The sequence below is a fragment of the Nannospalax galili genome, unplaced genomic scaffold (genome assembly GCF_000622305.1).
Source record: "Nannospalax galili isolate Female #2095 unplaced genomic scaffold, S.galili_v1.0 scaffold278, whole genome shotgun sequence".
NCBI classification, from domain to species: Eukaryota; Metazoa; Chordata; class Mammalia; order Rodentia; family Spalacidae; genus Nannospalax; species Nannospalax galili.
This window is the reverse complement of record NW_008347536.1, coordinates 9,446,504-9,470,877: the sequence shown is the minus strand read 5'-3', so window position 1 is coordinate 9,470,877 and position 24,374 is coordinate 9,446,504.

Genomic DNA, 24,374 nt, shown 5'->3' with positions numbered 1-24,374 from the left:
TATACACACATACATCTTGGTTTAGCTCACTGCTGCCCTCTGTTGGTCTGAAAAGCCAAAGGACATACAGCTAGGTGCTGTAAGGGCCCTGTGTCCTCTGTGAAAGGGCAAAGAAAGAGTGTTGTGTTCTGCTCCAGTAACTATGCCTGATATGTAGGAGCTCATCAAGATTAGTATTTATCAAGAAACTATCCTATGTGGGATGTCAGGGCCATCTTAGCTAAATATAATATCTAATTATCAAAACAACTCAGAAATAGATATTTTATTATTATTTGGTACATGAAGACATTAACATGTTTTTGTCATAAGTCACAGAGGCAGGAAGAAACCACATAAGCATTTGAATCCATGTGGATCCAAATTCATTTGCTACTTTGTCATCCTAGGTATGAAGCCAGATTTGGTCCCTCTGAATTCTTTATCCCCCTCTTCAACCTGTAACTCAGTCAACATACTTTTCGCAGGAGTTCTCCCATGAACCTCTTGGATTACTGTCAGGTTTTCCCCATTTTCTTTCATGATAGCTCAGTGAACAGATCCCAAACCGGCTGAACCACCTACTATTCCTCCTACCATTAATCTTTCCCTTAACTTTTGTTGCTGTAAAAATTAATGCTCAGAAAGTCAATTAGATCATATCACTTTGTGATTTACAAAAGTCCATGGTTCTTTACTACATTCTCAATTAGAGATATATATTATACTCTTGACATTGAAGGTCTTTTATAAAGTAGACAAAATATGGGCCTCAAGTCTAATCTCCAGTCTAGCGTTCATATCAAACTCTCGGTTACATAAGAGAAGTAAGCAGAACAAACATTCCCAGGACTTGGGAGTTTGCTGGTATTTTTTATCTCCAGGGACTCCCTTTCCTCCCACATCCATCCAAAATATTCAAATAATGCCATTTCCTTGTGGACCATATCAAACATAATTTTCTCTATAAACTAGTTTAGGTAGTTTATATGATCTAATTTTCATATCTGATAATAAAGGGGGGGAGTGAGAACCACTGTTTCCTACCCTTGTCTTAGCAGCTTCACAAAATTTATATTCTACATGAATTTTAAAGGTTTAGCAATACTCTCTATGCCATCTTGCAATGAGGAAACTGCACTCAGAGACACCAGGTGATTCGCTCAATTTCCTAAATTAATAAGCAATGATGTAGTGATAAAATTCAGGCAGTCTGATTTTTTTCTGTTCCATATGTGTTTATACATACAAAGCTTATACTCACACAAGACTTTGGTTTTAGCTTCTGTTGAAAAATAATCTGTAAGCAGAGCTACTTTGAGTTTGCATTCCAGCAATACTAGTTGGTTTAACCTACGTGTTGTTAACTGTCCTCACAGTGGCAAATTTCCTCCAATGTCTACTAGTCTCTACCCCCCACCATGCAATATAATTCTGATGCATATGTGTTTCTTGTATTTCCCATATAAGCATGTATTCTTTTAGGGTTAGTGTCTCTCCATTTTTTACTTATGCAAACTTCAGAACCTGGCATAGTCCCATTGTTAAACAGTGAAAAGTTTAAAGGAAATAATATACAAAAGTACAAATGTTTTGGTTTCAGGGAGGCTTTAGAGTTTTCCACTTCATTCTATTTCTTGGTCAGATTAGTTAACCTTCCCTTTGTCTTTGTTTCCTCTCAGAGTGAGTAGGCTATTTAGATAATGTGTGTGATACAGTAATGTGACTGACACATGTGTGCTTAGTACATATTTGTTCCTATTATGATGACTGTTATTTCTGAAACTTAAGCAAATTAAAATGATTTGTATTAGCATTAACAGAAGTAGCAAAACGAGACAAATAACGATGAATGGCCTGCCCTTTATTGAATGGCTCACGTGGAGCAATCTTTTTCTCTCCTTTCCCTCATTTTTCACAAGAGAAAAAGTCAATCAGAAGCTGCTAGAGCAGAGAAAAGCAAATCACTTTGGCACCTGAACAACAAAGCAATGTTAGTTTATTTTCTTTGTAAAAAGTCGTCTGTTCGCAAACGTCTTTTATGAAATACCTGTCATAGTCCATTTTATTGAACGTTACTCACTCCGCATTTTTTTTGGCCTCAAGGTCATTCCATTATCACTTCCTACATCACCTTCAGTATTGGAAATGGACTGGGGGAGATGGAAAGGAAACATACGCATAGATACACGGCACACTCACCAGATGGACAGCTCAGATTATAAAGGTGATTTCAACTCATGGCAGGTGGAACTCAGATCTGTCCCCACTGCATAAGAAACCAGCACTGGTGACACTTTGTGACAGATCTGGAAAGGCAGCTTGCTATCACAGATGCCTGGAGCTAGAAGCAGCTTTCAATCTGATCACCACGTTTTACACAGCGTAACAAAATATGTTTCATGTGTAGTCTCTTTCTTTAATCTATTCACCCTCTCACATAGAAAAGAAAAAAGAAAGAAAACAAATAGGAAGTACAAAAAATACATCCAAATAAAAATACATCCAAATACTTCTTCCCATCCTAAAGAATATCACAAGATTCTAGGCACATTGAATTCCCACCATTTTTTTTTCAACTCTCATCTATGGTCAAAATGTGACTGGATTGATTAAGTTCTTACATGAATTATTAACCATTGTATGGCGCTGTCTAGAAAAAAATTTGGGGGTAGACAGATTTCATGGTCTGCCGTATTTTGAGACAGCTTTACCTTCCTTACTGAACAACTACAACATCTCTTTTGAAAGGATAACCAACGATGTACAGCACATTCAAAATCAGATCTGGCCTTCAGGATGAAGGAAAGCTTATACCAGGTAGCCTTTAGTCATTGGTTTGTAGTATATCCTGCCTATTCCTAGTTTCCTCTAGACTTTTATCATGAAGTCATGCTGAACTTTGTCACATGCTTTTTCTGAATCTATTGAAATGATAATACAATTTCTGTCTTTATGTCTATTAATATCATAGATTAACAATATTTTCATGCGTTGAACCAACCTTGTGGGAGAAACCATTTTTATCCTGACATACGGCCTTTTTAATATGGTCTTGACTTTGGTTGCAGATAATTTGGTGAGAATTTGTGCATCTATGTTCATCAGGGAGATTGGTAGATAGTGTTCTTATAATTGTGTCTTTATCTGTTTTTCTCTTGATGCTTTACATTCTTCTCTTTCTTACCTTTGCTGCTAATTTCCAAGTACTTCAAGTGAAGCTTTCCTATGATTGTAGAGCTCTACTCACTGGTCTTCAAGCATCTTTGGTCCCACTTCTACCTTTCAGTGACCCTTGGTAGCTGTTATTGTCATCATAATAGATATTTTTAAGGTTCTGGCATAAAAAGGGAATTAATGCATAGAACTTAGAAGAATTGAATAAAACACATGGAGGAGATTGACTTTCTAAGCCCTTTGACTCTCCACCTATACAAAAGGATTATGGTCAAGGTTGTATTAACAGAAGTTGTTTATGAATATGAAGTAAAAACCATAGGGCTCAGGAGGTCTAGGATTTCCACGAATAATGTTATAAAATAGTACATGATGACTGAAGGCTGAGCAACACAGATCTATGATTAGGCACTCTTTTTTGGAAGGTCTGTTATCATAATAACCTGATGTCGTATTTCTGAGTGAACATACGCTGTCAGTTATTGAGACCCAAGAAAGACCTTGTGTGTGTGTGAATGTGTGTGTGTGTGTGTATGTGTGTGTGTATTGTATGTGGGTATGCAGATGTGTATGCCTCTGTATGTTCATGTAGGTCACTGTTGGATATCGCTATGAATCTCTACCTTACTTTTTGAGGTAAAGTCTCTCACTGAACCTGGAGTTCACCAATTGGCTGAATTAGTTGGCCAGTGATCCCTAGGATTCCCTATCTCTGCCTCCTGGTGCTTAGATCACAGGGGCACATTGCCACGTCAATAGTTTACTTGGGTGCTAGAGACCCAAAATTAGGTCCTCATGCTTGTACAACAAGCACTTTACACATGGAGCCATCTCCCCAGTCCCCTGTATCTTTTCTATGTTATGTGAATTTCATACAATATATTTTGATGTTTAGATGCTTTCCCAAATTTGTACCCTACTTTCTGACCCCTCCCCAACACCAAATTTCTGTACTCTAACACACACACACACACATATATATATGCCTATGTTGACAACATGGACAAGTTCCATGTAAGCTCAAGCCAGAAAAATCTCAGCATAGAGTTAGAGAAAAAAGAAGCAACTTTCTCAGTCAATTTATTTTGCTTTCTAATTAGTGTCAAAATAGGAGTATGGACCAACTACTTTTACTCAGCAGTGGAAAGTTTCAATTTGACCTATTCCTAAGCATGTAGGATTGGCTAATATTTCTCACAGAAAATCAACTTCATTACCTGAAGGTGTATTTAAAGTAAAAAAAATGTCTTTAAGAAGATCTGCTATTCAGTCACTAACAATTTTATTGAGAAAGAAAATGCCAGTGTTCTGATTATAACAGGAACGTGAAACATCAGGTGTTTAAAAAATAAGAACTGTCTGGGTGCTCCTGTAATGTTGAAATGCTTCTAAAATTTTAGATAACAATTCAACTTGTTTGTTTAATTGATTGGTTAATTGATCACTTTATTTACAGTGTTGAGAATCAAACCCAGGGTCTTGGTCATGATAGGCAGGCACTCTACACTGAAGTACAGCCATGAGTCCATTATGTTTTAACCTGTATCTACTTTGTTCTAATTTGACTCTACCATGATGTTAGAATAACCCAAAGTAATGTTACCTTTCTAAATTTGTTTCCAGAAATTCCCTGAGGGATACTGCAGCTTGAATAGACATTTCGAAGATTATCTACAACCAGCTAATAATGACAATGAAACTCATAATTATTTCATTTAAGCAGCACTAAATTTTACAAATTATTTCCACACTCATTATGTAATTGATTTTTATAAGTGTTCATTTGGCAAGGTAAGCTACATGTTCCCCCCTTACTTAAAAGCTGAGGAGTCATCTTGGGAGACAGTTTGTCAGTTAAATGCTGTGCCTTTCAGAGGATCAGGGAACTCAACACCCTCTTTGGCCTTTGTGGGCACGTGTACACATGTACACATACACGCTCTCACACACACACACACGTAAAAATTAAAAAATAAATCTTTTTTAGAAGAATAAGAGGAAAGCAGTTTTCAGAGGGTTAAGTGTTGTACACAACATGTAAGACTGATCTGGCGCTCACGGTCACCTTCTGAAGCAGCTCTGAGGGGCTGAAGGACAAAGTACAGCTTGACTTCCCTGCTCAGATGCTTCTTCAAGACTCAGTTTCATCCAGTTGCCTTTCAGACACCTCTAGACAGACATGTGGCAATTATTTCAAAGCATATCCTGCTCTTGGGTGCCTAATTTCAGTGAATGGTACCATGTATGTGAAAGGACAAGCCACTTTTGCTTCTTTTGAACTCCAATCAGCCAGAAACTCAGCTGAGTTTATATTCTGTGTATCTTTAAAGCCTGTTAACATCCCTCTTCTGTATTTTGCTATCAGTTTTCTTTTTCTGGAGTGAGTGGGATGAGTAAGTCGTGGGCTTGAAGCCACTGCACCTTGAGTGCTAAGTGGATATTTTGCCATTGAGATAGACTCCTTCACCACACCCTGAGTTTTTTTTCCTATTGGGCACTGATGTGGTTACCTTGCAACTGGTTCCTGAATTCCAACCATGTTACAGTTCTCACACACCTTAGAAATGTAGTCTCGACATTGTGTTCTGATTTTCTTACTTTATAAATGAATGTAAAGAATCTGAAACCCAGGGTTGTTGTAAGGAAATCAATAGATGAAGGATGTGAAAACCAAAAGCATTTGCATCACTTTTGGAAGAAAGGTGATAATATCCTGGATCACCTAAATCCCTGCTATCACTACCTTAGATGATATTTGTGTCCATTTCAAAGATGAGGAAATTGGGGTTTAGAATAATGATGAAATATTCTAAAGAGCAGCTGATAAGTGATATTCAGAATACTTTTTTTTCATGGAACTATTTAATTCCAAGTTGTAGTCTTTTGTGTGTGTGTAGGGGTGTGTGTGTGTGTGTGTGTATGTGATGTATTTAAATGTGTATGTTGATGTGTGTATGTAGATATGTATGCAGACGTGTATACAAGCCTATGAAAGCTAGAGGATAGCATCAAGCATCATTCTCAATCATTTCCTACCTTATGTTTTGAGACAGAACCTGTTTGTCACTGAACCTGAAGTTCACTGACCAGTTAGACGGCCGTCCAGTGATTGTATAAGATCTGCCTGCCTCTGCTTTCCCAGAATTAGAGTACTGTTCCGGGTGTCCCGGGGCCCTCCAGGTGGGAGCAGAGTCGGCACGGAGTCACAACACAGACTCCGGGAGTCAGGTGAGAAGCAGACGGTGCATGCAGCTGCAGACTCGTTTATTGTGGATATGGGGATCCCTTATATCCCCCCTCCCAGTGTCCCATTGGTCCACTGATAGGTCGTGTCTGTTCCTCATCGGCTCTCTGTATCAGGGCATTGTCGCGTCAGCCGTCTCTATGTCTTTTGGCAGATCACAGGTTTGACTCAGCCGGATATTTTTGGCGCACTTGCAGCGTGCATGTGCAGGTTGTTCAGGCCGCACTTCCTCCTACAGAGTACAGACATGTGCTGCTGTACCTAGATTTTCCACATGGATGCTCTGGATTTGAACTCATATCCTTATGCCTGAACAGCAAGTATTTTACCAGCTGAGCCAGAACCTTTATGTAGTCTTTATAATACCCTGACCTCCATTCTCTAGGGAGGTGGGAAGCAGAGCTTCTTATTAAAGGTGACATGGCTACTCAAGAAAGGATCAGGTGTATATTCTCCAGCCATGAAAACTTTTTACCTCTTGGTAGTCTGTTCTCAAAGCATGTGAAGGAGAGATCGAGTACAAGGTGTGAGAAGAACAGGATGAACAGAGTGCTTTAGTTCCTCAAATGAACTGATGGAAATACCAGATCAGGGCATGTTGGAAGAGCTCCCTAGTAGGTGATTCTGTCAAAAGCTATGTGCCTATAGATTACTGGGTGACTTTCCACTCAAGTCTCTTATCCTTCTGACTGCCTGGAACATTGTCTTGATGTAGCAATGACAAGAAGCCTAGTTACACGAATGCCTTCAAGTTTTATATCCAATTATATCTGCTAACATGCTACTCAATAATCAGCATATACTCAAAGGACTCAGTATCCTACTACAGAGATATTTGCTTAGCCATGTTCATTGCTGCTCTTTTCACAATAGTTAGGAAATGATTACATATTTAAATTATTTTCCAGTATAATGTTTGGAGAGAAAAAAGAAATTCTCTACCTATGGAATTTTACTTGAATTGGGCTCTTCTACCTTCCAAATTCTGTTTCTAGTAGTTATCCTTGAAAGTCACTGAATGATTATCAGCCTTCAGGGTCTTCTATCATCTCTTCTTTGTTCTCTTCTGACACAGTGCCTTGTCCAGATTATCCTTTACCTTCCAATGTTTCCTGCCCACTTCATCCCTTTATCTTTAAGCTGTCATTCCACATATTATTTCTTCAAGGAATCTTCCAATGATCTGACTGAACTCCTTCGATTCCACTCTCCTACAACTCAGTGGACCAATAGACGCCACTGGCTGTAGAAGAGTGGAATAGAAGGAGTTGAGCCACATTCATTTTTAGGAAATAGATACGTAGGTTTTGGATTCTACCCCTTTCTGTTCTACCATTTCCTCTAATCTAAAACACAGGAAAATTATATTCCTGAAGGACAGAATAGACTTGAACCAGAAGGGTTCAAAGTTCCTTTCAATAGACTGACAGTGAAAAGTGTGGAGCTTCATGGGAAATCGATAACTTTGCTACTTCCCTAACTGTCAGACTATCCTTAGAAGTAGCAAGGAGACTGATGAGTATAGCTTTGGCACAAGGGTAAGAAGAAGGTGTCATGACTTGCAGAGAGTATCATACTGACATAACCCATCTCAGGTGGAAGACAGCACTAGATGATACATGCACAGTTCCACAATTCTTTATATGTAGTTTTGCACAATCTTTTTTTTTTTTTTTTGAGACAGGGTTTTCCTATAGCCCCAGCTGGCCTAGAAATTGCTATGTAGATCAAGCTTGCCTTGAACTCACAGAGATCTACCTGCTTCTGCCTCCTGAGTGCTGAAATTAAAGACATGTGCCACCTTGCTCCAGCTATTGATTTTTATTTTTATTTATGTGTGTATGTGTGTGCCTGCTTGTTGTCCTATGCACCATCTGTATACAAGTGCTGGTGGAATCCAGAAGAGGGCATCAAGTCCCTTGAAACTGGACTAACAGGAAGTTATCACCCAATAGGGTTACTGGGATTAGAACTTGGCTCCTGTTATGCGAGCAGCAAGACCTGTTAACCTCTGAGGCATCTCTCCAGTTCCCCAAATATTTTTGTTACTTTTCTTGTTGTGAGCCAAATACCTGACAAGAAGCAACTTAAAGTGGAAGAAAATTTCATTTTGGCTTGATGTTCAAGGGGCTATAGTCCACCATGCTGGGCAAGGCCTGGTGGCAGCTCCTAATTGGCTGGTCACATTGCATCCACATTTAGGAGGCAGAGAGTGAACAGCAAGTTGGGCTGGAACGTAAAACATCAAATTCCATTCCCAGCAATACATTTCATCCATTAAGGCTCCACTTCCTGAAGTTTTCACAACATTCCCAATGATGTCACCAATTGGGGATGTAGTGTTCAAAACTGTGAGCCTCTGGGAACATTTCACATTCCATGCACACCCTCTACCCCACTGATTCCATGACTCTGGAAGCTCTTGACTCTCCAATTGTCTCTTATTATCTGTGGACATATTTGCTTTAAAGGGAGATCCCTATCTTCCTGCCATTGACTGAAGGACAATTTCTACTTCAAAAGAATTTTCCCAAAACTGTTTACAGTGGTTAGGGCTTAACTAAGGAGAATTGCTACATAAAACCACATGCTTCCATTTACAAAGGCCCCGTGCAGGGCCATCTCTGGGGAACTCTCACCAGCCTTTCTCAGGACTTCAGCCTCTCGTTTCCCTTGCCTCCTTCTTTGTGTCTGAAGTTCACTAATCTTCCACTTCCTGGACCCTTGACTCTGCCTCCTGACTACAGAACTGATAACTGCTTTACTTGACCCACTGGGGTAACTTAACCCTGCTTTCTCCTAAACAGAGGCCATATGATCAAAGTTTGTGAGAGACATTGCTAGAAAAGCCTACCAGTAATTTCTTAGAGAAGCAACAGTCATGATTTTAGAAAAAAATTAAATCATCCTAGTCACATAATGTAGTTACTAGGATAATGTTACTTTTTAGGTAAGGATTTCATACACATAGATCTACAATGATTATGGTCATAGTAATCATATATAATTTCCAAACAAATTCAATTGTTTAAGGGTTAAATACATTCGTGTACATCATATAAACCACATACGCTATAGTGGCTAACATCATTGTTCTTTGTGTACATATTTCTATAGTATACAGACAGGCATGTATGTATGTATGTATGTATGTATGTATGCATACATAATAGCTATATGTATGTACATCCATATATGTGTATAATACACACACATGAACATTTATGTACAGGTACCCTATATTTAATCATTTTTTCTAGCTTTGGAGAATCAATCCAGAGCACTGTGCATGCAAGACGAGTTCTCTACCACTGAACCATATCCCTAACCCTTTGTGGTTTGAGAAAGAGCTTTACTACATGGCCCAGGCTGTCTTCAAACTGATGATTCTCCTGCTTCCAATTCTGTAGTGCTTATTGCAAACATGCACCATCATGCCCAGCCATATTTCCTTAGTTCAAAGACACTAATTTTTTATATTTTAAAATATATGATATTGGACTATTTCTTAAAATTTTTGTTGCTTACACCAAGCTGAGGTGTATGTGATGTAAGTTCTCTGCCCTTGCACATACCTATAGTCACATTGCTGTTACCTAAGTTAGATTACTTTGATTTATAACATTATACATTAAGTTTGCCTTAAATTTTGGTCTCTAATTGTCATTTAAAATGTCTTCAAAAAGATTACACAGTACTTTGAAGTTTTACGGAAATGAAAAGTTATTGTGTATGCCAAAGATTATCTATCATACAGCAGGCATTGCAATTAGAGTCAGTGGAAACTGTCAAATTTCTGGGAATAGATAATGGTATTTTCAGCCCTAGGAGAGGTTAGTGTGACCAATTTATGCATCATGAAGGACTTCCTCTCAGGAACATAACATCTATCTGTCAAAAGCCTTTGGCTGACTTCCAAACTGAGCTATTTTACTTTCCATAATATATAATTCAGTTACAGAAATTTCAAAATGCCAAGCTCACTCAAATGTGGAAAAACCTAGTTTTTAAAAATTTGGCTCAAAATTATTACATCAGTCTGAAACACGGCAAAGTGTTTTTGATGACAAGCAGAGGCTACAGCGAACAGAAAGCTGTCACTATGATGTTATGCGCACTCATCTGTGACTAAAAGTGATTCATGCATAAGCCTTTGTAGATTTGATGCAAAGAAGCCTTAGACTAAGAATTTGCTGTTCATAATACAGATGAGTGATATCTATAATCTTGCAGATAAATGTATACCACAGCTGTTCCATTTTATAAAAATCATGTTCATTTTATAAGGTTTTCTTATTCCTGACCTTCATTAAACATATCTTAAATCAGTCTTTTGGAATAATATCATCACCTATATCAGTTAAATTCATGGTACTAACAATGTAAGACAGACCGTAATTGTCCATAGGAGCCGCACATGGGATTAATAGGCAGAGGTATAATACTATTTAGTGTATGTTATCTAAGGGTCAAAAGATGCTCACTGTTGTCCAGGTAGACAAAGGCTCTAAGGAGACACCCACACCTCCAGACTTGACTTTGAAAATGACAGGATGAGAAGAAAGTGTTACAATGTACATTTTATCTTAGCCAAAATGAAGGAAACCATTGTTGCTTTTGGAACAATTTAAAATCCACAGTATTAGCAATATCTTTCAATGAAAACACTAAGTCTATACCCTGGCTACATTTACAAAAGTGATAGCAGACAATTATTTTATGTCAGTAAATCTCTTAGGTAGCAGAAGTAATTTTTGGACATTTAATACAATTATACTCAATTTATTGATAGCATAGTATAATACACCAATTTATTACTTAATCGTGGGGATGTTAGCAGATGGTAGAGCTGTTGTATTTAGGCTTTACCTCTCATCTACATTTTATCCCACTTTTCCAGTAGATGTTTTTACATTCTGTACAATCTTTTGGTAAATTCAGTGTGCTATTGTTTATATGACTTGTATCTGTCAATATATGTCATATTAGAAACTAAAACTGAGAATTTAAAATAATGTAACACATTTTAAAATAAGAAAAGTACTATATCAATGTGACATAGTTTTATGACAAATATGTATGTTTCCCTAAAGTAGAGCTTTTATTTCTGAATAGAATGTCCTTTAATATATCATTTTGTGTTTCATTTTCATGTAAAATGTTTGTTTTAATAGAAGTCAGATGATTTTTGTATCTACTTTTATATTTAATCTGTTTTGATATATCTTTTTCATTGAACTCTAAGAAAACCTAGCCATATAAATATATGTAGCTCAGAAATTGAGAGCTGTTTTAATAGCTTTTTCAGATAATTGGCAGAACACTAAAACTTGGTAAGAGGCGTTCTTAAAGGTTAGTTGCACTAAGAAATTGGAAACATCAATGAAGTCTTGTATTACATAAAATCTACAATTGTGTTTTGCACTTTGATGAATGTTTCATCCATGCTGGATTTTATGTTATGTTCCACACATTTAGAGAAATATTGATTCATTGAGTTATTCAGATCTTCCAAATGTTGACACATTTCATTATGCAATCTCAGAAAAAATAGTACTCTCCCATAGCACCATCGATCTCGACAGGGAAGTATCTTAGCATGCAGGAAGCTCTCCAACATACTGCAGTAGACAAAAGTCTCTTAAAAATCTAACTTCCACTCAGAGGCTTGTATTTTATCATTGGCAACAAATACTGTCAGTTCTTTTCCTTGAAGTGACAGGTTCATTTCCTTTATTCTCAAGAAAATGTCTAACAAATAGCCAAGTCTGAATAACCATAATTTTGCTTGTCAATTCTTCTTTCAAATAAAAATGATGCCCTTTGAAAAAGTGGCTAGTTCAGCTCATAACTCAAACAGTCTTGCCAAGGAGTCCTAATAGAGCAAGGTTCTTTGCTTCATGCCAAAGAACTGTATCACATGGAATAACAGATGTGTTCTCTATATTCTGTATTTAACAGAAATCAAGATTTTCCTAGTTTATCAAGATTGTTCTTCTGGAAAGCCATTTTCTAACAGGAATCAGTGCAGAGGGGTGTGGTGGCCTCTCAGAGTCTGGCCCTTATTCATGATGAGAGTCATCAACTTTGCCCACCATTCATTTAGCTTCATTAGTTCAAATGTCAACATGATTTAAAAGGAAAGCGGCTTCTTAGCACTGTTATGAATACTGTCTTGACCTCATTACCTCCCTGAGATAGGATCCTCACAAATGTGTAAAATATGATTTTGAGAAATACTTTGCTTTAGTGTAACACGCTTCTTAGCACTGTTATGAATACTGTCTTGACCTCATTACCTCCCTGAGATGGGATCCTCACAAATGTGTAAAATATGATTTTTGAGAAATACTTTGCTTTAGTGTAACATGTGCTGTATATCCTTTCTTATAAATGTCCCTGTATTTTAAAGTCTTAAAGTGAAAGGAACCATTAAATTAATCTTACTTACATTTTTGACATAGGGTCTTATGAATCCCAGGTTGGCCTCAAGCTCATTATGTGGCCAAAGAACTTCTGATCCTCCTGCCTTTACCTGCCTAGGGCTGGGATTATAGACATGTACAATTATATTCAATTTAGGTGGTTCTAGAGTCTGAACCCAGGATTTCATACCTCCTAGACAAGTACTCTACCAAGTATGGTACCTGCTTAGTTTACATTCAATTATTTTTAGGTGATCAGTTTTTTAAAATGAACTACTAAATGGAAAAATTATGAAAGCAACTGTGTTATATATGTAATCTTTGAAACATTAATTACAAGTAAATTACTTGAGAAAAAGTACTTGAAAAGATTTGATGTGAGATATGGGTTCGTTAAAACAGTTCACAAATAGCATATTTATAATTTAAGTGGTTTTTCATTTTACCTGTAAAGCAAATTATACTTCTTTCAATCCATAAGTATAGAATGTGTCCAACAGATCATTTTAAGTAGTGTAGAAAACATTGGGACACAGCTTAATATTTATGAGAGAAAATGAATTAATTTCTTTTACACATAAATAATAAATGATACAAATAATCTTAATAGTTTTCATTTATTTGTTTTTATATTTTATCCAATTTTATCCTACATTGCATGTGTGATTTATTCCCAAAGGAGACAGCAGGCACTAAGTCATCTCCATTCTGTAAAAAGCAAGGAATTCAGAGCCCAAATATAACAAGTCTCCCTGACTTAAAACCTAATCCTGAATCAAGGTCACCACACTCTAATGCAATGGTTCTTCAAAACTCCTCCTTCCAGAACAGGGAGACAAAAAAATAAAAAATAAAAAATAAATGCAGTAACGACTACGTGTAAGAACTGTATCAAACCTTAAGAATAAGGAGTGAGACAGTCACTTGCAGTAAATAGGAGAGGCAGAATGTTCCTCATCTAATTAACAGTCTTAAGAAGCTGAATTAACAACTTTTTTTCTGAAGTGTTGGGAGTAAGACACCATCCCTACGCTTTGGAGATGCTAGGGCCTAATGGGGAGGTCAGTGACAGTAAAATACTGGAATGTGCCGTACAAGGGTCACACAAGGCTCTGTGAATCTGAATGTTTCCCCACAAAACATAGGAGAAACCAGCAACAGATTATACAGCAGTGCAGCGACTCTTCCCCTAACTTGCAAATCCTTGTGGGCAGAAGTGCTATGTAATTTATTTCTGAATTTCCCTGGTGGCAGAATGCTCAGGCGTAAGGAAAGCCTTTAATAAATGTTTGCTTCTTTTAAGCAAAATCAAAGGACTTTTAATATTTTCAGATCTTGTTGTAATCATGTATCAAGCTACTATCAATTAGTAAATGCTCAAAGGGCGATTTGTTGTGAACGTAGTAAAATTATTAACTCAAACAACATCTGATGTCATCAATCCCTCTTAAAACTTTTTTCAGTGGGCTATGCATCTGTGTTTATAAACTGTAAGAAATATCTGTTCCTGAAGGCTTTTTGAATGTTTTTCCATAGCAGAGGCAATGCATTTGCAAGTTAATTATTTTTCATATACAAACACAAGCATATATTTATTCACGAATGTGTGTATGTACCCACATTTATTTTTATCTATATTTACAAAATTCTGTAATTTTATACATATAAATAAACTTTCTTCAATACAAAGATATACTTTTTCTCTATGTAGTCTCTCTTTGCTAATACACATACCAATCAAAAATTACCCAAACTTAAAGAAAAACTAAAAATAGATTCCAAAATATAACTTTCTATGCCTCTATGTTTAACATCATATTCTAGAAAAACCTTCTCCAGTTATTACCATTTGAATGTGATGTGTCTCCAACAGGCTCATGTGGTGTTGGGAAGCTGGCAGAGCTTGGTCACTGGTGATGGTACTTTAAAGGATATAGTCTGTCCTTGTTCTGGTTCCGTCTCTGTGTCCAGGTTGGTCACCATGTGAGGAGTGGCAGCCTCATGGTCTTGCTACCATGACTGCTCTACATGACGCATTGCACCCTTTGCTGTTGTGGGCTAATATAAATCTTTTCCTACAAGTTGCTTCTGTCACGTTTTTTGCTACATCATGGGTAAAGTAACTAATACTCCTGGAGAGTCATATAGCCACTCAGAGTCAGTGCCTATCAATGTGATCCTAAGGGCATGGGTATCATGAGTAAGTCCTGCCTATATAAACACATTTGATGAATATATGAAAGAAAATTTTCTTGGCATTTTCTAATATCTTCATTATCTATCTCCACTCAAAAATAATGTTTCCTGAAATTGAGCAAATATCAATTTTTTCTGCAATGTGACTGGAGACAACATTTTCATTGAAAACAACTGCCTGCATGTAATTTGGAGCTCACTGGGGAAACTCTTGAGGAGTTTACTACTGTGTTGTGTGGAGTGACCAGTACCCCATTCAGAGGCACCTCACAGCCTTGGCCATCATGACTAATATGTTAACTGATTGAACTGCTGAGATTTTCTACGACTAGTCTAAGACATAGAAAGACCACATGTGTACCATTGTGGCTTGCTTCAGAGACTCACAGATTAAATTCAAGTCTCAGTTGGCCCTGCAACCCAGCAGCTCCCTGAGTGATGGGGACCCTGGAACTCAGGCTACTTCCAGTCTATCAACATAACATCTTTTTTGTGAGGCTAGAGAACTTTATGTTTTTTATTTTATTTTATTTTATTTTTTACAAAGACATTTTGGATGTTGATTCTACCCAATTCATACTCCATCTACTTGATGACATACACAAGGGAGGCTGGGAAATGAGGACTTCCTGCGTATCCCAGGAAGGAGGCCATATGCAAAGCCAGTTCTTATGTGCTCTTATGAGTTCTTATAAGCAGCATTATTTCAGCCAGGCTCACTGTTATCATTATCCTTGGAGTTAGAGAGCATTAGCATTATCTTCTACTTCTTAGCCTAAGAAAGTGATGACATGAAGTCTTGCAGTCAGATACAGAATGAAGATGCAGGTGAAAACTCACTCCATTCCTCTCCATTCTTAGCAGCTCCCCAGTGCTACCCATTCAAATGACTTCAAAATAGCAGAAACCTATGCTCTATGCGGCTAATTGTTTGAACCTATACTACAATACTGTGACTACTTTTCGCTATATTCAAAATAATTAATTTGAATGTCCTTCAAGTCCCCCCGAAGTGCTGTCAAATATCCCCTCTAGAATGTGTCATTGAATGCTGATGAGCTTTTACTTTCTGGAGAACCTGCATTATGGTGGATCTATTTGATGACATGTATAGAGGGAGAAAGGGGAGGCGTACAAGTCACAATATTCACATTCTGTGTTCCCCTCTAATGGAGTTTATGAGTCAAGATCTCAGTGTCTCAGTTTCCTCATCTGCAACTTATATCTTGAAAAATACAAAATAAAGGCTGGTAACCATTACATGCTTCTAATATTAAGATATGTATGTGTATTTAACTATCACAACAACCCTATAAGTTCGATTATCTTTTAACATAAGAGGAAAGTCATGTATAGAGTCACACAGCTAGTGAGTATTTGAATTTAAATCCAGACCAATAGTACTCCAAATTCTAGAATATATTGCACTTTTCTTAAAAAACTTTGCCAGTTTGAATTAGCAGAGTGCTGATGTTATTATTGTGGTTATCATGCCATCAAACTTGGCTTTTCCCACTTTGTCTTAGAAAGGTTTTCTTCTTTAATCATTTAAAGCAGGTTTTGCTACAAACCACTTGGAAAATGAAAAGGCAGATAGTTCAAGACACTGATACAATTTAGAGAATCAGCAGAGCTATAGAGAACATTTAATTTGCAATTCAAATGGCATTTGTGCTGCTACATACGGAAGAGACTAATAGACACTGAGCGCAGAGAGGTCTCTGCCTGTCTTCACGCCTTTGGTCTTTAGTGTCAGCTGGGCTAACACTCAAAGCCAGATCATTTTCATTAGAATGTTAAATAGGTTTACACTGTCTCTGTTCCTCTGTGAATTTGTGTTTTGAAAGCCCCAAATCTAAAGCCTTACTGTATAATAGTCTTCACCAGCACTATTTCCTATACACAACATTGAGTTTATGGCAGAGGGGTAGAAATGGATTATTTCTTAAAATCTGACTCAATGACAACATCAACACTTTTTCATTACCATACAAAAGTAGTTTTCAAAGAGAATGAAGAGAATGTGCAAGATTGGAAAGAGACAAGAGAGGAAGAGAGATAGAAAACAGCAATGTAGATAGGCACACACACACACACACACACACACACACACACACACACACACTCCACTGGCAGAGCATTTACCTAGGATGTGAGGCCCAACATTCAATTCCCAACACGACAACAAAAAATATCTAAGAACAAAAAGTTCTGCTCTTTCTCCTAAATCAAATCTCTTCATCACTATTATCTGTCTTACCCTTGATGACATGAGACATTTCACAGGGCATCAGATGATTCCCAAATCCATATGTTGAGTATTTCCAGAGATGAAAATAGCACAGCTTAATGCATGTAGCTAACAAGATATTGAAACTGAATGCTGACGTTCCTAATAAAGATCCCATTAAAAGTACCGATGGCATCAGGCACATCTATTTCTTTTGGTGTTGATTCTTTGTATGTGTGGTTTGGGCTTATATACAGTATCAGTTTCTTTTTAAATATTTTCATTGATTAGAGAATTCCATACAATGTATATTGCTCATATTCAGACCCTCTCTTCACTTGCACATCACTACTCCCTCCAAATAGAGGACTTCATGTTCTTAATGAAAATCACATTTAGAAATCTCATCACGCTTGCAACAAAAAAGTAGAGAGAAAGGCAGCTTAATATTTTCACATGCTAAAAACATGGGAATTTAATGATTAATAGAAGTGCAGCGTGCTTTATATTATAGCATAAAAAATGAAAATTTCATGATCACCAAGTGTCTATATTACACTGGGTAGTTGAGTTTGTACTCCCCACTCCCTGACCCAGTATCTCATCCCCTGCCTTTCTCCATCCAACTGCCCTCAGAGCAGCTAAGCCAGGCAGCTACAACCACTTTCTGTCTTGAAAAGCTATCTCTCATTCATGTTACTTTTCTTCTGCTTTTTCATCCTCTCATTCAGTGTTTTCTAGACACAGAAGTTAGTTGCACATATGAATTCACAGCAGTTGTGACAGTGTGCACATGACCTGCACAAGCTCAAACCAGAAAACGTCCCAGCATGGGGTGGGGGTTGCAGTGGCAACAATATCCCTCACTTAGCTGAGGAGCTATTAGCAACTGATAGGTTCTAGAAAAGGGAGTCTCTCTCTCTCTCTCTGTTTCTTTCTTTTTAAGGATGTGATCCCCTTAAAGTTGACCATGACTCTCTCTCTCTCTCTCTCTCTCTCTCTCTCTCTCTCTCTCTGTTTCTTTCTTTTTAAGGATGTGATCCCTTTAAGGTCGACCATAATCCAAGGGATGGCCCCACACTCAAGAGTATTAGAGCAACAGAAATTGGAGTGGTAGACTCTAAGAAAAGAAAGGATACAAAGTTGCAGGGGTAAGGAGGTGGGTGGGCATGGGTCTGAGAGATGGAGAGGAACAAAGTATACAAAATTATTTAAAAATATATACATATACATATAAACATAAAATTTTGCCTAGTAAAGGAAAAATAAAATCTCTATGAAATAAGCAACCTCACAGAATTTCATCAGGGAGACAAAAGAGTCTTAGGACTTAAAAATATGGGAAACCATAATACAGAAGACCTCCTAGTCCTTACTCTATTAAAACCTACTAGAAAGAAAGGAAAACAGTATTTATAGAACAGTTTAATGTGTAAACACTGCACAATACACTGAGACATCTGTCATTCTGTGTTAGCTACGACTCTGTAAGGAGAACACTAGACCCAACTTCATAAACAAAGACTCTGCTAATTGTATACTTCAACGGCAGTTACATGGAAGGGGAAGGGTGGCTGCTGAAAGCCAGGTGTGTGTGATTCTCTCTAGCACACTGCTCTGTCTCTTCTTTCCTACATGTGTATATTAAGTGATAACACTGCACTTATTAAAGATCTCCCTAACTGCAGGATCTGCTAGGTGAAGAGCACTTTCTTAGCTGCTCTCAATATACTTCTTTTGTGATCCATCTGGAATCCTCTTTTCCAGGAATCCAGGTGGGATTCACCTCACATCTTTATTTCACACATTCCTTAATGTCCGCATATTGACCACCTGAAGGCTTTTGATGAGCATGAAAGGAAACAGGGTATATGCCTATGTGAGGAGAATGAATGGAAGTTGTATTTCTTGAGATGAATCCTGATTCCCTGGGCTAATATTGCCTAGTTTGGATAATCTGTACTTCTAGTAACTAGCTAAAAGTTATAAATTAGATGAATAAATGTCGTGTGTGCCAGTGGAACAGCTTAGCTTAGGGCACTGGAGAAACAGGATGCTGTGAACAGTGTGGTAAACTAATTATTTCTGTATTTTATGAATGAAGTTAATGTTAGTAATTTTTTTGCTTTTATTAACGAGACAGATTGCATTTCATGCTTTCTTTTTGTTGTTGTTGTTGTTGTTGTTGTTGTTGTAATCACTGTTCACTTACCAAGTTGTGGGAAACAGGCGATGTGAACCAAGGATTTGTTGCCCAAATACAAATTCAGAGGGGAGCTCTCAACGGTTATCAGTTGGTTTTACAACCATGTATAGAAATGGGAAGAAGAGAAGAGGAATGCATATTAAGTTGACAACACTAAGGCCTAGTGCATGGAACTTTCCAAAGTGATATTCTTTAATTGTGCAATACTTATGTTGGCATTGCAATTCTCACGTAACGGACAGGTTCGTGGTAAAGAAGTGGTGTCCTCAAATTTCTTTACTTTGTGAAACAATACTTGATTCCAAATTGAACTCCTAAACCAGTGCTTTGCAAATGCTTCTTTAAATTGTATATGTAACAACAATGACCCAAGAAAATGACAAGAGATTGAGAGGAAGCGAGGGGACATGGGAGTTGTTGGTAGGAGACTAGAAGGGACGGACATAATGCAGAGACAATACTCATGTATGAAATTCTCAAAAACTAAAAAAAATGCCTGTGGTTAATCCTGGGTGTCAACTTGACTGGATCTGGAATGAGCTGAAATGAAGAGAGATTGTCCTTACTAGATCATCTAAAGTTAGTAGACACACCCTAAATGTGGACGTTACCTTCTGATGGCAGCCAAGTCCATTGCAGAAAGGACCTCTTGCTTTTTAGCCCCTCACCTTCTCTCTCACTGGTGAATGCATCTTGCTGCTGTGACCAAATTCTTCAGATTCCAGTGTAGACTGAAGACTAGCAGATCTCACAGAATTCATTCAGCCTTCAATACCAGATTGGGACTGCTGAGAGATTCAGCCTGGTGGACTGAGAAACTACTGGATTCTCAGCCTCTCCAGTGAGGTGCATCTATTGTTGAACTACTTAGACTCACTCCTGTAAGATAATCTGATAAATCCAATATACATATATATTCATTCTACTGGTTCTGTTTCTTTAGAGAACCCTAACTAATACAATGCCTTTGTAGTTCAGCATTGTTTAGACACTTACTCCAAAAGTTTATTTTAGACCCTTCAATGCTTAGTTTAACATGCATGCTTAAAATGTGTGATCTTAATGAATGTTCGATTTTTTTTCACAATAGAAACCAAAGAAATAGTCATCTTGCTTTTTGGGGAATTTTTAAACCTTCCTTCCTGGGCCCCTCACTCTTACTCTTCTCTGATACGTCGTTTCCTCTGTGGAAACCTCCCTCCTATAGCAGCAGTCTCTTCTGATGGCCTTTGCCATCGCTGTTCTCCTAATTTAGGGTGACATCTGGGAAGGCCTCAGCATCAGTCTCCATTTTGTGCCATTCCTTCAAGTTCAGCTCAAACTCCCTCCAGGTTCATTTCTATCACTAGACTTCCCCTTCTTTTTAGAAGGCTTTAAGTCAGAAATAACTCCAGAGAATTTACCATTAAGTCAAACTTAAGGCTTATAGATCTCTAGCCTGGAAAGCTAGATTCTTATTTTGGGGAATAATAGAAATCACAGCACCGTTTAAAGCACTGAACACATTGTAGAGATTTTCATGTGTCTTACTAAGAAGAGCTCTGTGTCACCGTCTCCATTTTCCAACTAGGAATGCAAACAAAAACAAAGGCTTCATCTTAAGAAATCTCACCACTTCCCAAGGTCACCTTCAAGGTTGGTAAGTGGAAAATAAAGTTCTCTCTCTCTCTCTCTCTCTCTCTCTCTCTCTCTCTCTCTCTCTCTCTCAAGTTTAACAGTATATGATAAAGAATAATAACATTGCTATCCAGATATCCTAGCCAATATCCAGTACTTGCGGGTCTCCCTAATATGGAAAAAATTCTGAAGTTGAAATCCCCACTTAACAGCTGAGTTTTCTCCTTCCATTTACCCAGCTCCCTCCGTTTTCCTGTCCCTGTTCATAAACCAGACATTCAGGAAGTTAGTGCTTGTCTGTCTCAGCGCCTACCCATGTTCTTGAATTCTAGACAGGATAGTAATGGCCAGCATCTTTATCAAATGTCAGCATAGAAGGCTTTGCACTCTGTTTAGAAGAACTGCCAATCCCTAACATTCATTTAGTTATTCATTAATCAATAGACTTTATTTTCTAAGCACCTATAGCATATTACCCAACAATATTGCCACAACATTCAACTCTGTCCTCTTCTTGGTGCAGAGGATATTCCTGGGTATTACTTGGTGCCCTGCTTCTCTTAGTTTTCAACCCAGCATAGGAGTGTTGGAAGATTTTTGTTCCCTAACTTCCAAAACATGCTTCTCCATGAGCTAATTACAAGTAAGAATATTAGTCTCAACACCACCATCCTCATGGCCATCAAATTATAATACAATTATAATTTAAAAACTAATGTATCTTTTTGTCTATTTTTTTCTGTTGTACTTTGTTTTGTTTGGGTGTCTGGGTTCAAACCCAGGGCCTTGACCTGAAAAGCCTGCTCTCTACACTGGAGCTTCATCACCAGGGATGAAAAATAAAAACACTTGTGAATTTACTTAAAATCTCACTGATTTTACACAAATTATAGCAAATCAGATTTAGCCACATTTCACAAATGAAATATCTTAAATTTAAAGAAGTTCTGCTTCTTTGTATTGAAATTAAGTCCACAGTCATAGTATTTTTCCCTTTCAAGAAGAGCTCTTTCTATGGTAGGCAACATAAAAGCTATCTTTCCTTTAAAAGGTACGTGAAATGCATTTAGCATATATACTATGTGCAAAACATAAATAATACACATAAGGGACTAAAATAACAAAATGCCCTAAAAACAAGTATAATTGTTTTAATTAATCATTAATTTTATTTGAACTTCTTGGCAGCCAAGAAAAATACAACTAGATTTTTTAAAAAAAATAAATATTGTAAGTTTTTGAGGAAAAACTAATATTTCTAAAACACTATAGTAAGGTACATTGCCCAACCAGTGGTCCCAGATTAAGGCACTGAAACTTTCAAATGGGATACCTGAGTGAGGAGGTATCCTCAGCTCCAATGACAGGAGGGGCACGAAGCGGGGCAAATGCTGATGGCTTTGAGGGGTACAAATTTATCAGCCAGAGAGCTACCATATAATAGCTAGAATTCTAGACAACATAGTTAAAATCATGAGTTTAATGAAAAGAGTGTTTTTTTCAGCTTGTGTCTCAGACAGGCCTGGGATACTCTCAAATTTGGTCGGAGAAGGTTCTTTCTGATCTGCACAGCAGTCAGTGGAGTGATGCATAACTGGTTAAATTGTGAGAATAAAAGACTTTGTTCTCAGCACTGAACAGGGCATTGATATTAACGCTCCCAAGCCTCAAGGAACATCTCAGAAAGACTGGTTGGAAAGAATGGAAGACCTGGAGGATGGATGTGACATGGTTACTGCTCTCATAATCCCACAGTAGCTGCGGTTACTTGCACAAGACTTGCACAGAGTCAAGCCAGCCAGAGCCTCAGCATAGACTTGGTAGATTAGATATCTAGGTCCCTCCCTATAGTGTGAGGAAGATTTGGCAGTGAATAATGTTTGAAGAGGGAAGAATAACTCTTTATTAAGGATAAGGTCACTGCTAAGTTTCCAAAGCTCAGGTGGATGACCCCACACACATGCTTATGTGCAGTTCTAACTGGATTTAGTTGACTTAAACAAACAAACAAACAAACAAACAAAAATCAACACACATGAAGTTGGGAGGGAAGGGGAGTATTGGGAGGGATGGGGAGCATTGGAGGAGGGAAAGGGAGCTAGTTACAATCACATGTCATAATAATTGAAATATCGAAGGGAGGAATGAGAGCCTCTAGGATGAGAACCAGAGTCATATGCTATTTCACCCACCAGCAGCCATGTTACAGAAGCTATTCCTGGAAGCCAGGTGGGAAGAGAAATATCTAAGTGCTCTTCCTTTATCAGCCTCTTCCCTGTTGTTGGTTCTCATAGGCCAAACCCTACTACAGCCTGGAGGGTGAACACTGAGGAGTCCTGCAGATATTCAGGAGGCCCAGCCTTCAGGTTCCATGACTGGAGACTGAGAGAGCCTGGGATGACAAAAGAGAAGCCAGCACACTCTGCCTCCCTTGGCTCCTTGGCTGCCTAACTGTGAAACTGGACAATATACTTTACTTTTTGGAGCCTTTCCTTTTCGCTCTCTTTCTCTTTCCTTTCTTTTCCTCTCTCTCCATCCTTCCTTCCTCTTTCTTTTCCTTCCTTCCTTCCTTCCTTTTTGAGACAGAGTCTTCCTGTAACCCCAGCTGGCCTGGAACTCCCCATGTAGACAAGGCTGGTCTCAATCTCACAGAGGTCTGCCTATGCCTTCTGAGTGCTGGGATTAAAGGCGTGCACCACTATACTCAACCCTATTGGAGTCTTATCCCTCACTGGTTTATGTGCAATAATAGATAGAAAGGAATTAACATGGTAATTAGGAACATAATGGACATTCAGTTGTAAAGAAAAATGAAATCATGAAATTTACATGTAAATATATGTAACTGGAAAAGTTATACTGTGTAAGGTACCCAGACCCAGAAAGACAAATACCAGATATTCTTTCCTATTTGTGGATCCTAGTGACAAATCTTTAGAAGTGAGTACACACTGCAGTAACAACAGAAGGCAGGAAAGTAGAAAGAGGCTATGAGGGGGAGAGGGAGAAGGATCTCTACTGAAAGGGGCAGTAGGGCACAGGTATAATGAAGGGGGATATGGGAAATATTGAGGGGGAATTTAACTAGGGGAGGGAAGGAAGGGTAATTCAGAGGGAGAGTTAGGAAGGAGCGATAACATCCAGGATGGTTGAAAAAAAGCCACAGGGAAACATGATATTTTATAAGCATACTTAATACACACCACACACCCCACACACCACATACACACACACACACACACACACACGCACCCCACACACACACACACACACACACACACACACACACACACACACACT